At 37.1% G+C, this 16512-nt stretch overlaps 1 protein-coding gene across 2 annotated transcripts in view; it reads right to left on the reverse strand.

Moving 5' to 3' along the window:
* The window catches only part of Mlh1 (DNA mismatch repair ATPase Mlh1), a 211656-nt gene that overhangs the window by 59445 nt on the left and 135699 nt on the right, over positions 1–16512 (reverse strand). The window lies entirely within an intron of this gene.

Below are 16512 nucleotides of genomic sequence, written 5' to 3' on the forward strand. Positions count from 1 at the left end.
TTATTTAAACAATTACAATGCCTAAGCTATAGACCTCTATTTTAAAATCTACCTATCTTATCTATTTTTACTATAGTCCTAGTCGATAATTCAAAATAACGGTAAAAAATGCCGCCGATCAGTTTTGTAAAATATTTTCGGCGGCGTAATCGTCGGCCATTTTCGGTATGGAGATACAGGCCGGAAGGCAGGCAAGGCTGCCAGATTTCGATAGACCGAAAACGGCCAACTCTCTCCTATGTTTTCGTTTTCAAAACGAAAATTTTGCGGCGTAGCTATCGACTAAGACGATTACTAATAGTCCCTAGGCTCAGAGGCTTGCTTACACAAGATACACTATCTAATCTTAACCAGTAAAATTGGGGTATTTTGATAATTTTTCTATTCTTAATAAATACAAAGAATTTTCCATCCCCGACCCCGACCCCGACTTGTTTTTCGCGGGGTTAGACCCACCCCGACCCCGACCCCGACCCCGACCCCGACCCCGACTTTATTTTGACCCCGTACGAACACTAAGCTCTACGAAGTGTCATTTTAAAATATTATAATTTTAAATTAAATAAGCGGTTCCATTTAATTATCCTATAGAAGGATAGTAAAGCGTAAGAAAGATAGTATGTACTTCTGGTATTTTACCGCTATTTGTTAACCCAGTTCCAAAATACATCCAACGCGAAGATAGCTTTCATAATACGAATAAAATACTGAAACCTTTTCCACGTATAAAGAGCGAAATCTGAATATATAAAAAAAAATGGTTTTGGTCCCCCTTCCTTCCCACGTTTATCTCAAGCGATCTCCCCCCACCCTCAAAAATCAATAGGGGAAGCCAAATTGATAGAAAATTACTATTTGTCACTTGGAACCCATAGTAAGTTAAGAAGGGGGGGGGACGAAGTCGGCTAGACTTCGGCTCATATCATATTTGGATCAGAGTAACTTTATTTATATTCAGTTCAGAGTTAAAGTACCCCAGCGTTTATTTAAGCGAACTACGTCCATATATTATCAAGAATTTTATTTACTTGGGGAGTGAATAATAATCCAAATTACTTCAATATTATAGTTGCATTTGTTAAAAGCTTAAATAATGGAAACGGCAGGGCCCCAGCCTAGGCTTCGAGGTTCTATTCGAGCTCTCAACACCCCTCTGCTCTTGGTGGGACCAGGACCGGCCCTACCATAGGGCGAACGGAGCGGCCGTTCCAGGCGCGAAGTCTCAGGGGGCGCCTCGGTGGTAAAGAAAAATAAAGGAAAAAAATATTTTTATATTAGGGGCAAGCAAGGGGCGCTATAATCGGATCTAGCTCCATCCTAAAACTTGCTTCGAGCCGGCACTGGGTGGGGCCCTAGACTTCGATCTTCTTTTGGGACTCTCAACATACCCCTGCTCTTGGTGGAGCCCTAGACTTCGAGCTTCTTTTGGGGCTCTCAACATCCCCCTGCTCTTGGTGGGGCCCTAGACTTCGATCTTCTTTTGGGGCTCTCAACATACCCCTGCTCTTGGTGGGGCCCTAGACTTCAAGCTTCTTTTGGGGCTCTCAACATCCCGCTGCTCTTTGTGGGGCCCTAGGCTTCGATCTTCTTTTGGGGCTCTCAATATCCCCCTGCTCTTTGTGGGGCCCTAGACTTCGATCTTCTTTTGGGGCTCTCAACATACCCCTGCTCTTGGTGGGGCCCTAGACTTCGAGCTTCTTTTGGGGCTCTCAACATCCCGCTGCTCTTTGTGGGGCCCTAGACTTCGATCTTCTTTTGGGGCTCTCAACATACCCCTGCTCTTGGTGGGGCCCTAGACTTCGAGCTTCTTTTGGGGCTCTCAACATCCCGCTGCTCTTTGTGGGGCCCTAGGCTTCGATCTTCTTTTGGGGCTCTCAATATCCCCCTGCTCTTTGTGGGGCCCTAGACTTCGATCTTCTTTTGGGGCTCTCAACATCCCGCTGCTCTTTGTGGGGCCCTAGGCTTCGATCTTCTTTTGGGGCTCTCAATATCCCCCTGCTCTTGGTGGGGCCCTAGACTTCGATCTTCTTTTGGGGCTCTCAACATACCCCTGCTCTTGGTGGGGCCCTAGACTTCGAGCTTCTTTTGGGGCTCTCAACATCCCCCTGCTCTTGGTGGGGCCCTAGACTTCGATCTTCTTTTGGGGCTCTCAACATACCCCTGCTCTTGGTGGGGCCCTAGACTTCGAGCTTCTTTTGGGGCTCTCAACATCCCGCTGCTCTTGGTGGGGCCCTAGACTTCGAGCTTCCTTTGGGGGTCTCAACATCCCCCTGCTCTTGGTGGGGCCATATACTTCGAGCTTCTTTTGGGGCTCTCAACATCCCCCTGCTCTTGGTGGGGCCTTAGGCTTCGAGCTTCTTTTGATGCTCTCAACATACCCCTGCTCTTGGTGGGGCCCTAGACTTCGAGCTTCTTTTGGGGCTCTCAACATCCCGCTGCTCTTTGTGGGGCCCTAGGCTTCGATCTTCTTTTGGGGCTCTCAATATCCCCCTGCTCTTTGTGGGGCCCTAGACTTCGATCTTCTTTTGGGGCTCTCAACATCCCGCTGCTCTTTGTGGGGCCCTAGGCTTCGATCTTCTTTTGGGGCTCTCAATATCCCCCTGCTCTTGGTGGGGCCCTAGACTTCGATCTTCTTTTGGGGCTCTCAACATACCCCTGCTCTTGGTGGGGCCCTAGACTTCGAGCTTCTTTTGGGGCTCTCAACATCCCCCTGCTCTTGGTGGGGCCCTAGACTTCGATCTTCTTTTGGGGCTCTCAACATACCCCTGCTCTTGGTGGGGCCCTAGACTTCGAGCTTCTTTTGGGGCTCTCAACATCCCGCTGCTCTTGGTGGGGCCCTAGACTTCGAGCTTCCTTTGGGGGTCTCAACATCCCCCTGCTCTTGGTGGGGCCATATACTTCGAGCTTCTTTTGGGGCTCTCAACATCCCCCTGCTCTTGGTGGGGCCTTAGGCTTCGAGCTTCTTTTGATGCTCTCAACATCCCCCTGCTCTTGGTGGGGCCCTAGGTTTCGAGCTTCTTTTGGACCTCTCAACATCCCCCTGCTCTAAACAAATTTGAAGAAATTAAAAAACTTACTAATAACTCGTACCAATAATTCTTCGAGCAAACAAAAAGACGCGAATCTCGGATCAAATAAATCTTCGAGTAATAAACTACATAAAAACTAAATAAAATAGCCAGAAATTCCAACGGTAGACCGGTTTCGTTCTATTTGGAACTCATCAGTACCGTGCGGTAAATCTGGCTGGCGACTGTTATATCGAAAAGAGAAACTAAGCCTAAACATTACAAATTTCAAAACGCGTTGCATAGCAACGGAAAGCCGAAAAGGGGGGAGTGTGGTGGAGAATAGTATATACGATAAGATAAGTTAGTTAGTTAGTTTTTATGTAATTTATTACTCGAAGATCTATTTGATCCGAGATTCGCGTCTTTTTGTTTGCTCGAAGACCTATTGGTACGAGTTATTAGTAAGTTTTTTAATTTCTTCAAATTTGTTTAGGATTTAGCTATATTATCCCTTTTAATTATGGACTAATCTACTTTTTCGCGTATTTTATCATCCTTCGCACAGTGCATAGGTGGTTTCTTCTAACTTAACTAAGAAACAGACAAGATTATCATGGTTATTTAAATATCAAAAGAAAAATAGTTTCGTAGCTTTGAATGTACAAAGGTTTCATCACTTTTCTGTAATTTTTACAGCCTTGCAAAGTCGCCTATTCACAAATTGCTTGAATGCTGAAGGTAATAAATACCTTTCATTGAAATAAATATTTTAAAATTTGCGATAAAATTGTTTGATGGTGATTTTTAAATGTTTTTAATACAAGAGTTTAGCGCAATTTTAAAGTTTCAGTTTATTTAATTTCAAAAATTAGGTTGCTGAATAAATATTATTTTATATCTTACAAAAAAAAACTACTTTTAACAATATTTGAAGCAATGTTTTATGTAAAAATAATATATAATATTAAGCACTTAAAAAGGTTAACATATTTGGCGTTTTTGACTAATTAAAATGTCGACTTTACTACCGCCATCTGGTAAGATTTTTCGAATTTAAAAATCGACCTTCAATGGCGTTACCCCTGTGAATAGATCTTTTCTCTTATTAATTGTGTATCGATCTATTAACAAAAGTCTCTAATTTGAAGAGGAGAAGGTACCACGTCATCCCCTTTCGGTGGTGCTTACCCCCTTCGCGGCAGAATACCAGTCGAGGCATTCAACAAGATTCGTGCTTAATCTGCTCAGATGAACCGAAGAAGTTGAAACAGTTTAAGAAAAATCCCACTTGGAACAATACTTTCCGTTGGCAAAGGGGGAACAAAGTTGATAGAACAGACTTAGAGTTTTGTGTTTATTTACTTTTGGCATTAGTAAATGGAGATATTAGACGAAAGGTTACAAATGGGAAGTCTGAAAGTTTCTATAATTTCGTTTGTAAATACAGTTACGCCAATAAATGTAATTATATGAAATATTTAAAATTTATTTCGTCTGCTATTTCGATTCAAATTAGAGCTTTTATTTTGGCTCTGAAGTTCATATTTGTTAAAACGGTTTTTCAGAAACGCGTAGAAAAGCTTTGTGTTGCTATCTTATACATTTTCGACGAACGCTTAATATTTCTGATAACCCTTACAAAAAATTTCTATAAATATTCTATAAAATCTTATAGAGCCATATGTAAGGTCTAGGTTTTTCTATACACTGTAGACTTTTCTATAAAAATTATATAGAAAATAAAATGTTTAATTCATAGTTTCTATACAAATTTTATAGAATTGTTTCTATGAAATTTCTACAGATTTTCTACATAAATTATATATCTTATATATTAACTTTCTATAGAATAAAAAAAACTTAAGAAGGTATAAATACATATATTTTTCTATATAAATTATGTATAAAACACCAATAGTTCTATAGAAAAAAACCAATAAAAATTCCAATTAAGCAGATCGAGATCTATTTATTAAATTATCAAAAAATCAAAAGTCGCTTTCAATGGTGTTAACAAAATTAGCAACATATCCATCAAAATTTGACATATCAAGAGTAATAGTTTTACTTTTAATAAATGTGACTGGATAGGCTTTAATTTTATTCTTGGGTTTTGTCAAAACCACAATTTGCCTACGCAAAGATCTATCACAATATTCCTTTAAAGGTATCATAGTTATAAAAATATATGTCAAGCAAGAGCATTTCTCCGCACAAGAGCAATCTTTTATAGGTGTGTAATTTTGGATTATTTGAAAATTGTCTTTATGTTTATAATATTGATAAAATTATGATTTTTTTAGGCTACACTTTGGGGAAATATCCTAGTTGTAAAAGACGAGATATAATGGAATCGTTATCCAATAAAGTTAAAGAAATAAACTTTAAATGTCGTAAACAAATGTAATGTTTTTTTATTTTATTAAACATAATTTCAAGCATTATGTGTTTTTAATTAACATGAAATTTGTGTCCTTATCTATAGAAAACATTCGGGTTTTCTATAGAAACATTTGTTATTTTTTATGGACTATGAAACTTTTCTATACAAAGAATCCTAATTTTTTAAAGGAATTTATATTCTTTCTATAGAAAACTTTTGGGGTTTTCTATAGAAACATTTGGTATTATTTTATTGACAGTTAATTTTTCTATAGACAGAATCCTGTTATTTTATAGAAAATCCATATTCCTTCTATAGAAAAAAATGATTTTCTATTAAAAATACCAAGTATTTCTGTAGAAAAGAAATATATTTTCTATAGAAAAGCTATTAATAATCCTAGTTGTTTTATATAAAATCATAATGTTTTTTTCTATAGAAAATATATAGAAAATTCTGGAGAATATATTTTATGATCATAGAAAATTGACCCAAATTTCTATTGAATTTCTCTAGAAAATTTTTAAGAACCGATACGCTTACAGGTTCCGTACACGACCTGGAAAACCTACAAAACCTGGAAAAGTCAGAGAATTTGAAAATGTTTTCAAAAGGTCAGGTAAAGGTCAGGGAATTTTAAAATTATTCCTAAAGGTCAGGGAAAAGTCAGGGAATTTCAAAATGTTTTCAAAAGGTCAGGTAAAAGTCGGGGAATTTGAAAATGTTTCCAAAAGGTCAGGAAAAAGTTAGGGAATTTGAAAATGTTTCCAAAAGGTCAGGAAAAAGTTAGGGAATTTGAAAATGTTTCCAAAAGGTCAGGAAAAAGTTAGGGAATTTGAAAATGTTTCCAAAAGGCCAGGAAAAAGTTAGGGAATTTTAAAATCATAAAGGTCAGGGAGTTTGAAAATGGTACCAAAAAGTAAGGAAATTTTAAAATTACCCCAAAAAAATCCGGCAAATAAATTTTTGAAAGAAAATATTTTTCAAGATTTGTACCTCAAGCCATTCATTTATTATTCAAAAATGGTCAGGGAAAATTTACCAATTTGGTCAGGGAAAACCTGGAAATGTTAGGGAATTTAATTCCGGAAATTTTGTACGAACCCTGGTTTAGCTACAAGGGAATTTTTAAACTATTCAAGGATTCCAATAATATAATAAGAATTATAGGAAAACAAAATGTGACAGGAGTTTTCGGGAATATATTTAAAATATCCTAAGACAGAAACTTTGGACCCATGAAGTGAAACTTGCTTTGCCAAGATCGGAATTCTAGAGAACACCATGTTTAACGAGAAAAATACAAACATAAATATATAGTCTGTTAGCGTGTAATCTATTTAGAATTTTCTCAGTTTGAATTTAAGCATAAATTAAAAATATTATGAAATATAAGGCAAAAAATTAAATTATTGGATTTTATAGCGCAATTTCAGTGTTGTACTAAAACACAAGAAGGTTTCAGAAGGGCTAGCCACTTCAACTCGTATTACGTAATTGCTGAACGGTTACAGATATTACATATCGATTACCAAAAGGATTACTGAATGAATACAAAGTGATTACAGAATAATTAGGGAGTGTTCACAGGTTCATTACGGAGTAATAACAGTATAATTACGGAGTGTTTATAATATAATTACGGAGTGTTTATAATATAATTACGGAGTGTTTACACGGTGATTACAGTGTAATTATGGAGTGTTTGCAATATAATTACGGAGTGTCTACACGGTGATTATAGTATAATTACGGAGTGTTTACACGGTGATTACAGTATAATTACGGAGTGTTTACACGGTGATTACAGTATAATTACGGAGTGTTTACACGGTGATTACAGTGTAATTATGGAGTGTTTGCAATATAATTACGGAGTGTCTACACGGTGATTATAGTATAATTACGGAGTGTTTACACGGTGATTACAGTATAATTACGGAGTGTTTACACGGTGATTACAGTATAATTACGGAGTGTTTACACGGTGATTACAGTGTAATTATGGAGTGTTTGCAATATAATTACGGAGTGTCTACACGGTGATTATAGTATAATTACGGAGTGTTTACACGGTGATTACAGTATAATTACGGAGTGTTTACACGGTGATTACAGTATAATTACGGAGTGTTTACACGGTGATTACAGTGTAATTATGGAGTGTTTGCAATATAATTACGGAGTGTCTACACGGTGATTATAGTATAATTACGGAGTGTTTACACGGTGATTACAGTATAATTACGGAGTGTTTACACGGTGATTACAGTATAATTACGGAGTGTTTACACGGTGATTACAGTGTAATTATGGAGTGTTTGCAATATAATTACGGAGTGTCTACACGGTGATTATAGTATAATTACGGAGTGTTTACACGGTGATTACAGTATAATTACGGAGTGTTTACACGGTGATTATAGTATAATTACGGAGTGTTTACACGGTGATTACAGTATAATTACGGAGTGTTTACACGGTGATTACAGTATAATTACGGAGTGTTTACACGGTGATTACAGTGTAATTATGGAGTGTTTGCAATATAATTACGGAGTGTCTACACGGTGATTATAGTATAATTACGGAGTGTTTACACGGTGATTACAGTATAATTACGGAGTGTTTACACGGTGATTACAGTATAATTACGGAGTGTTTACACGGTGATTACAGTGTAATTATGGAGTGTTTGCAATATAATTACGGAGTGTCTACACGGTGATTATAGTATAATTACGGAGTGTTTACACGGTGATTACAGTATAATTACGGAGTGTTTACACGGTGATTACAGTATAATTACGGAGTGTTTACACGGTGATTACAGTGTAATTATGGAGTGTTTGCAATATAATTACGGAGTGTCTACACGGTGATTATAGTATAATTACGGAGTGTTTACACGGTGATTACAGTATAATTACGGAGTGTTTACACGGTGATTACAGTATAATTACGGAGTGTTTACACGGTGATTACAGTGTAATTATGGAGTGTTTGCAATATAATTACGGAGTGTCTACACGGTGATTATAGTATAATTACGGAGTGTTTACACGGTGATTACAGTATAATTACGGAGTGTTTACACGGTGATTATAGTATAATTACGGAGTGTTTACACGGTGATTACAGTATAATTACGGAGTGTTTACACGGTGATTACAGTATAATTACGGAGTGTTTACACGGTGATTACAGTGTAATTATGGAGTGTTTGCAATATAATTACGGAGTGTCTACACGGTGATTATAGTATAATTACGGAGTGTTTACACGGTGATTACAGTATAATTACGGAGTGTTTACACGGTGATTATAGTATAATTACGGAGTGTTTACACGGTGATTACAGTATAATTACGGAGTGTTTACACGGTGATTACAGTATAATTACGGAGTGTTTACACGGTGATTACAGTATAATTACGGAGTGTTTACACGGTGATTACAGTATAATTACGAAGTGTTTACACGGTGATTACAGTATAATTACGGAGTGTTTACACGGTGATTACAGTGTAATTATGGAGTGTTTGCAATATAATTACGGAGTGTCTACACGGTGATTATAGTATAATTACGGAGTGTTTACACGGTGATTACAGTATAATTACGGAGTGTTTACACGGTGATTACAGTATAATTACGGAGTGTTTACACGGTGATTACAGTATAATTACGGAGTGTTTACACGGTGATTACAGTATAATTACGGAGTGTTTACACGGTGATTACAGTATAATTACGAAGTGTTTACACCGTGATTACAGTATAATTACGGAGTGTTTACACGGTGATGAAAGTATAATTACGGAGTATTTACACGGTTATTACGGGGTGGCTACAGATTTATTACATTATGATTACAGGGTGGTTGCAAAATTATTACATAATGATAACAGAATGATAACGGGGTGGTTATGGCTATTATTATGCTTTTACTAAAACCCTTTCATCTAGAGTGTACATCCGCTAAGTAATTTATGCGTTATTTCTTCAAAGACAATGCTAAATGTTTCGCGTTGGATACACTTAGAGAAAATAGAATTAAGAGCTTCGAAATCGTTTGTAAGCACGCATTTACACGCGGCTTTCCTGTTGTTTACCGTTCCCGAAAAACAAACTAACCAGAACACGAGTTTAGGAGACTCTTTTCGAGCAAAGTTGAGAAATCTTACAAAAGCTAAGTACCTTATCTACGAGTCTAATCCACGGGATCTATTTGGAAAATAACGGTACATAGGAGGCGGTAGATTGGATGGATGCCTAACACGGCGGAGAAAACCTAATAATCCTATAGTATGATACTTTCAGGCTGATGTCCGCCGGTATACGAGATAATGGTTTTAACGGCGGTCCACTCGTAACGGCCAGCAAGAAGGGACCGACTAAATGGTCCTAATTGACCAGAGAAATTTTCGCGTTCCTATTTACGTAGGATGCGACGAAACTGACCAGAGAAGAGATGAAGTGATGGCTAATCTTTGCCGGCGGGGGGGGGGGGGGGAGAAGAGGACTTAATTTGGGAAAGTAGTACAGCCCCGGCCTCGTATATACCGCATTAATCCATTTGGACCCGCGATTTGCTCTCTTTCGGCAACCCCCCTCGGCCATTTACCGCCCAAGGCGAAATTCGTGTCTTCATTGGGAAGGAGCCAACGATGATTGAGGGTCGCCACTATAACGCCATCTGTTATCGGAAAAGGGAAACCGGCGACTCCTACAAGTTGCGAAAATTACGCGGCAGTCATCCTATAATATAATGCTTGAGTGCTATATGTCATTGATTGTGTTAATGGTTAATTTATAATACTTCTATATTTTGTTAAATTACTCTATTCACGTAGGTCACTTTAATTTGATTAAAAAATTCAAAATTCTGATTGGAAATTTTATTTGCTAGGTTTTAAACTTTCCAGATTTTTCCCAGACCTTTTTTCTAGTTCTTAAAATTACTTAACTTTTCCCTGACCTTTTTTCTAGTTCTTAAAATTACTTAACTTCTCCCTGACCTTATTGCTAGTTCTTATAATTCCCAGACTTTTCCCTGACCTTTTTGCTAGTTCTTAAAATTACTTAACTTCTCCCTGACCTTTCTCCTAGTTCTTAAAATTATCAGACTTTTCCCTGACCTTTTTTCTAGTTCTTATAATTCCCTGACTTTTCCCTGACCTTTTCTATAATTCTTAAAATTACCAGACTTTTCCCTGACATTTTTTTTCCAGTTCTTAAAATTCCCGGTCTTTTCCCTGACCTTTTTTCTAGTTCTTAAAATTACCTGACTTTTCCCTGACCTTTTTTCTAGTTCTTAAAATTCCCAGAATTTTCCCTGACCTTTTTGCTTGTTCCTAAAATTCCGCGACATTTTTACTAGTCTTGAAATTCTCCGACTGGTTTACTAGATTTTATAATTCCCTTGCTTTTTCCCAAACAGATATTGTGGCAACTCTGACGTACCATTTTGTCCGGAGTGTTGACTTGGATCTCAATTGTACACGCTAAAGAAAAACATGAATTTATATCCCCCTAGAAATAAGCTGGTCGATCTAGGTGATACTAAAAATAGCTCTTGCAGAATCCATAGAAGGAAAACTAAACATTGATTAATATGATCTCTCCACCTCTCTCGGATACCCCGTTGCTTAACGTTCAAATACACAAATAAACCCTTACCGAAGTTTTATTATTAAAGATTCATAAAACATGATTTACGTAGTATGATAATACGCCGACGAAGGGGCGAGGTAGGCCGACCAGCAATACGGAAAAGCGCGGCGGCTGGAACACTTCTACGGGCGCCAGTAGGCCAAAAATAGACCAATCGATTTCGCCCGTTACGGAACGTACCACGAACTGTATAAAACGAGATTACAGAATTTCCATCTCCACGTTATTCCAATACGTTTCGGTGTTGGTAGATTAAAATTGAGTAACGCGATAATGCACTCCGGTTCCCTTTGTTCAATTTTAAAGATAGAGGAGAATACGTTTTGGAATTTCAAATATAAACGCCTCTATAATTCTTATCTTAGTGCTTGTTGCTTATTTATAGAAATTTCGGGAAAGGCGACAAGGAGGGGATGAAATTTCTGATAAAATCAGTTTCCGATTGGTTAAAAATAAGCTACTTATTTAAAATTTTATATAAATCTAGGCTTATTTAGTCCCATTAGCTAAGACTACTTTTTCGGCACTTTTTAAATACTTGCAATTTTATTATGATGTTTTGTTTTAATGTATTTTAAATACGGGCATGCATTTGAAAGTAGATTTTTCTTTTGAAACTTTAAATATCAATAGCGTCATCTTTTAATTTTAAAAATAACTAAGATGACGTCATAAGGTATATAATCTACAGGTGTTTCCCAAATTTTATTAGCTTACGTCATCTAGTTTCATTAATAATAATTATTATTATAATCAGCTAGGCTAATACCCAAGGCACCACCCTAGGCCCAAGTTCTCTCGCGACTTTTAAAGCCATTAATTCAGGTGGCCGGGTTACAACGCGTAGGAGGGTGGAGGCAAGCCACGCATGCCACGCGAGCCAACAGCTCCCTACACTCACTATTAACGTTAACCTCTACAAGTTTTTATGGAAAGGGGAAACTGAAGAACTCGGGGGAAAATCCCTTTAACCAGTGGGGAGAGAACTTGCAAACTCTACGCAGAAGGTGTAGTTCCGAGCTTTGCACCCTGTGCCACAAGCTGGAATCGAACCCGGCTCCTCTTGCTGCGAGGCGAAAGTGCCACCTCACTTAATTTAGGATAGGTTGAGGTTAAGTTTAAGGTTAGGTTTAAGTTAGGTTAGGTTAAAGTTTAGGTTAAATTTAAGTTTAAGGTTAGGTTTAGGTTAAGTTTAAGTTTAAGTTTAGGTTTAGGTTAGGTTAAAGTTTAGGTTAAGTTTAAGTTTAAGGTTAGGTTTAGGTTAAAGTTTAGGTTAAGTTTAAGTTTAGGTTTAGGTTAGGTTAGGTTAATGTTTAGGTTAAGTTTAAGTTTAAGGTTAGGTTTAGGTTAAGTTTAAGGTTAGGTTTAGGTTAGGTTAGGTTAATGTTTAGGTTAAGTTTTAGTTTAGGTTTAGGTTAGGTTAGTTTAAGGTTTATGTTAAGATTAAGGTTAGGTTTAAGATAACGTTAGGTAAAGTTTAGGTTAAGGTTAAGGTTATCTTAGGTTTAAGATAAGGTTAGGTAAAGTTTAGGTTAAGGTTAAGGTTATCTTAGGTTTAAGATAAGGTTAGGTAAAGTTAAGGTTAAGGTTATCTTAGGTTTAAGATAAGGTTAGGTAAAGTTTAGGTTAAGTTTAAGGTTATCTTAGGTTTAGGCTAAGTTTAGGGTTAGGTTATGTTAGTTTAGGCACAGTTTAGGGCTAGGTTATGTTAGATTAGGTTATGTTTAGGCTAAGTTTAGTGTTATGTTAGTTTAGGCACAGTTTAGGGCTAGGTTATGTTAGATTAGGTTACGTTTAGGCTAAGTTTAGTGTTAAGTTACGTTTATTTTAAGGTTAGGTTATTTTTTAGTTAAGTTTTATTTTAAGGTTAGGTTAGTTTTAAATTAAGTTTTATTAGGTTAGTTTTAGGTTAAGGTTAGATTAATTTAAGTAACTATATGTATTCTTAAGTGTTTTAGTTACTTAATGATTTTTGACCAATGAAAATTGGGAACCATTGCTGCGTGCTGTTAATTACCTTTGAGTTGCTAAATGATTTTTGACCAATGAAAATCATGAACCATTGCTACGTGCGTCTTCAACTCTGTCATTCCCAGACTCGGAAATAGCTGGAGTCCTGGGGCCAATGGCTCTTAAAAAAAATCAGGGGGCGCTTAAAATAAATCATTCGAAAGGGGGTGGCGGGCCCCGGGGCCCCCTAACTTAATAAAAATATCTATAAAAAATATTTCCTGAAAATATTTTTCTAAGCCGTCTCAGAAGCGCTGTTTTCCTAATCGAGAGCGAAATCTAGCGTTAAAGTTAACGTTTCAAAGTCAATAAATGGTTGCGTATGTAACTTAACCAATTTTCATTCCCGTATTTTACCTCCCTATTATTAATTTCCCCACATTTCAACCCCCCCCCCCCCCCTAGGCCAGTGGCCCTCAATAAAAATAAACTTAAGGGGGGGGGGGAGACCGTAGGGCCCCCGTTAAAAATATCACTATTTCCATGTCTGGTCATTCCTTTCGTTTGGCCGAACCGCACACGCGTAGCACAATACTGACATTGATATAACAGTCGACGTCAAAGGAAAGAGATAGAAAAAACAATAACTAAGGCTTAGCAAGAACAATATATTTCAAATCCACCAGTTATAAGAGCGGTTACTATTTCCAAATAGGTTTCAACGTGTATTTTTATATGGTTCTTTTTCAATTACCGCTCCCTGAAATTTCGTAAGGTTTCTTTTATTTGAAACAGAGGATGAGGGGGTGGAAGATAATAGGGGGGGGGGCTTAAACGAAAACCGAGGCTTAGCGCCAACAATACGGTCAAAGGCCAGGTTCTAAACTAGCGTACCGAAAAGAGGCAAAGAAATATAACAAATAGGCTTATGGGGCGAATATCGACGTCTCGCCGAAGAACGAGTGAGAGTTCAGGTAAAAATCGGACCGTGCTAAGCCTTGGCTGGCCTCAACGCTACGGCTGGGTTAAAAGGCGACGCCCGATCGATAGCGTGTTAAGACTCGGTCGGCGTCGGTGAAGGCGGGCCCGCTGCCGAGTTGCTGGAGCGCGTCGTTCCTTTCTCGACTGTCCGTCGATTACGCGAGCGGCTTTGGAGCCATAAGAATGAGGCTGAAAAGGTCGCCTAATCGAATACGGCCCGAGAAAGGCGGAAAAGCTTAAAAAATGAATAATGTGGCGCCGTCTAGTTAGAAAAACTGTAACTACTTACTTTCTTTACTCGTTTAAAAGGTTTAAAGTATTTTTTCAAGGTAGATAAATTTGTTGGTGAAAAATAGGTCAAACGCCCGTAGAAGTGTTCCATACGCCTCACTTCGGTGTACATTTAGAAGCCAACTTCCAGGGTAGACGTACTATTATCGCTATAATAATCCGGGTTTTAAAAAACCCGGGATTTATTTTTAAAATCCAGACCCATCTGGTTTTATTGGGTTTTATTTTGGGTTTTATTAAAATTTAGGCTAACAAGTTAACATTACAAAAATCGACGTATTTCGATATTAATAAAATTTAAGACATTTCTAGTAAAATCTATGAACCATATATTTAAATTTTTTTAATAAACATGTGTTAAAATTAAATTAAGTGTGAACTGAGTCTTTCTTATATTAAAAACAACCCACTTTTTTTAAAGTGGGTTTTATAGTGGGGTTTTTTTTAAGTAGGTCGTACCCAAAAAAACCCGCGCTTTATTTAAATTTGCAAACAATGTTAGACTAATCATGGACGAAAACTTTTTGTATTTTTTTCGGAAAAATACAGAAGCTTTTCCGGAAAAAAGACCTCGGTCATTTTCCGAAAAATTTTCCAACTTACAACACTAGCTATAATAATTCGAAAATTTTGTTTATATTTATAAACTAACTTTTAAGGTTTTTCAAAAGTGTTTTCGGAAATATAAATTATATTTCAAGTCCAGAGTATTTATCGAGTTAAAAAAAAGGGAAAATCCACCCTAGATTTTACAATCAAACGCGACTTGGACAATACAAAATATCAGTATAAAAATCCCCTAGAAAATGCCAGATGTTTCTTATAGATATGGTCGTACTATAGCATCGTTTCTTTGTCGAAAATAAGTCGAGAGTAGAGAAATTGCCCACAGCCTCCAAAACGTTTTCCCACCGCGAGATGATGAAGAGAGACAGAGCTAAAAGAACCTCGAGGAGAAACTCTCCTTTCAGGGAAAAGGGGGAAAGTGTTAAAAGTTAGCAGCGCGTGTCCCTCGATCTCGACCACGCGATGAACCTACGATCTTGGACAAGTGAGTAGTGACAGCTTCAAATCCAGTCGAAGCCGATGGATGCTAGACCCCCGGGGGTAGACAAACGGAGAGAACTTCGGAGAAGCGAAGGGAATGGAGCTTTGTAATTGGCTATTCGTCGGTTCGGGGCTTCGACCTAAAGGCTGATCCCAGGGCTACCTGCCAAAAATTTTCAGAGAGAAAACCAAGTTGGTAATTATCGGGAATAGGCCTTGGACTTACTCCTTCAATTCGAGCTGTAGAGGGAAAAAGCAGTAGATCTAACAAATTACTAGTTATAGTTAACAAATGTTATGGGTTGTATTATTGTTGACTAAATTCTTCCTAAAATAGTCAAACTAAACAATAATAAAATTATAAGACAGGGTTAAGAATTCACTAGAAAAAGCTTTGGGAAAACTTGAAGGGTAAACAGACTGTGCGCAATAAAGCTACGTTTACACACCAACACATTTCGGTACACGTTTTCTACCTAGGGCTTAACCTGTCGATTATATCCGTTTTGGTCTAAGGTTATATATAATTTAAATCTTTTATTCTACAAGGTTGTAATTCATTCAGTTCATATTTGTTTTTGAAATGAAAAATTACGTGAAATCTTATTTTTAGCTAGAAAGTTTTAAGTTACTGAAATTCAAATTTCACCACCTGTCGAGAATTGGTTTTCAAATTTCACCGCCTGTCGAGAATTGGTTCTCAAATTTCACCACCTGTTGAGAATTTGATTCCAAATTTCACCGCCTGTCCAGAATTTGTTGTCCAATTTCACCACCTGTCTAAAATTTGATTCCAAATTTAACCGCCTGCCGAGAATTTGATTCCAAATTTCACCGCCTGCCGAGAATTGGTTTTCAAATTTTACCGCCCGCCGAGAATTTGATTCCAAATTTCACCGCCTGCCGAGAGTTGGATTCCAAATTTATTTTTTGGTACAATATTTAAGAATCCATTAACTATTTATAAATAAATTATTTAAATAGGTAAATTGAGCTTTTATTAAAGTTACACGAACAGATTAGGAGTAAAATGAAACTACAAAATTTTTCAAAAAAATATTACATAGGAAGTTATCTATGTTATAAATAAAATATTTGGGAGGTTCCTACCACACGAATGTTTATTTAAGTTTTTCAAAATGTATGTAACAGAACTACACCAAAAACTCAATT

Source organism: Leiobunum rupestre, chromosome 9, assembly GCF_980474605.1.
Source record: "Leiobunum rupestre chromosome 9, qqLeiRupe1.1.hap1, whole genome shotgun sequence".
Taxonomy (NCBI): Eukaryota; Metazoa; Arthropoda; class Arachnida; order Opiliones; family Sclerosomatidae; genus Leiobunum; species Leiobunum rupestre.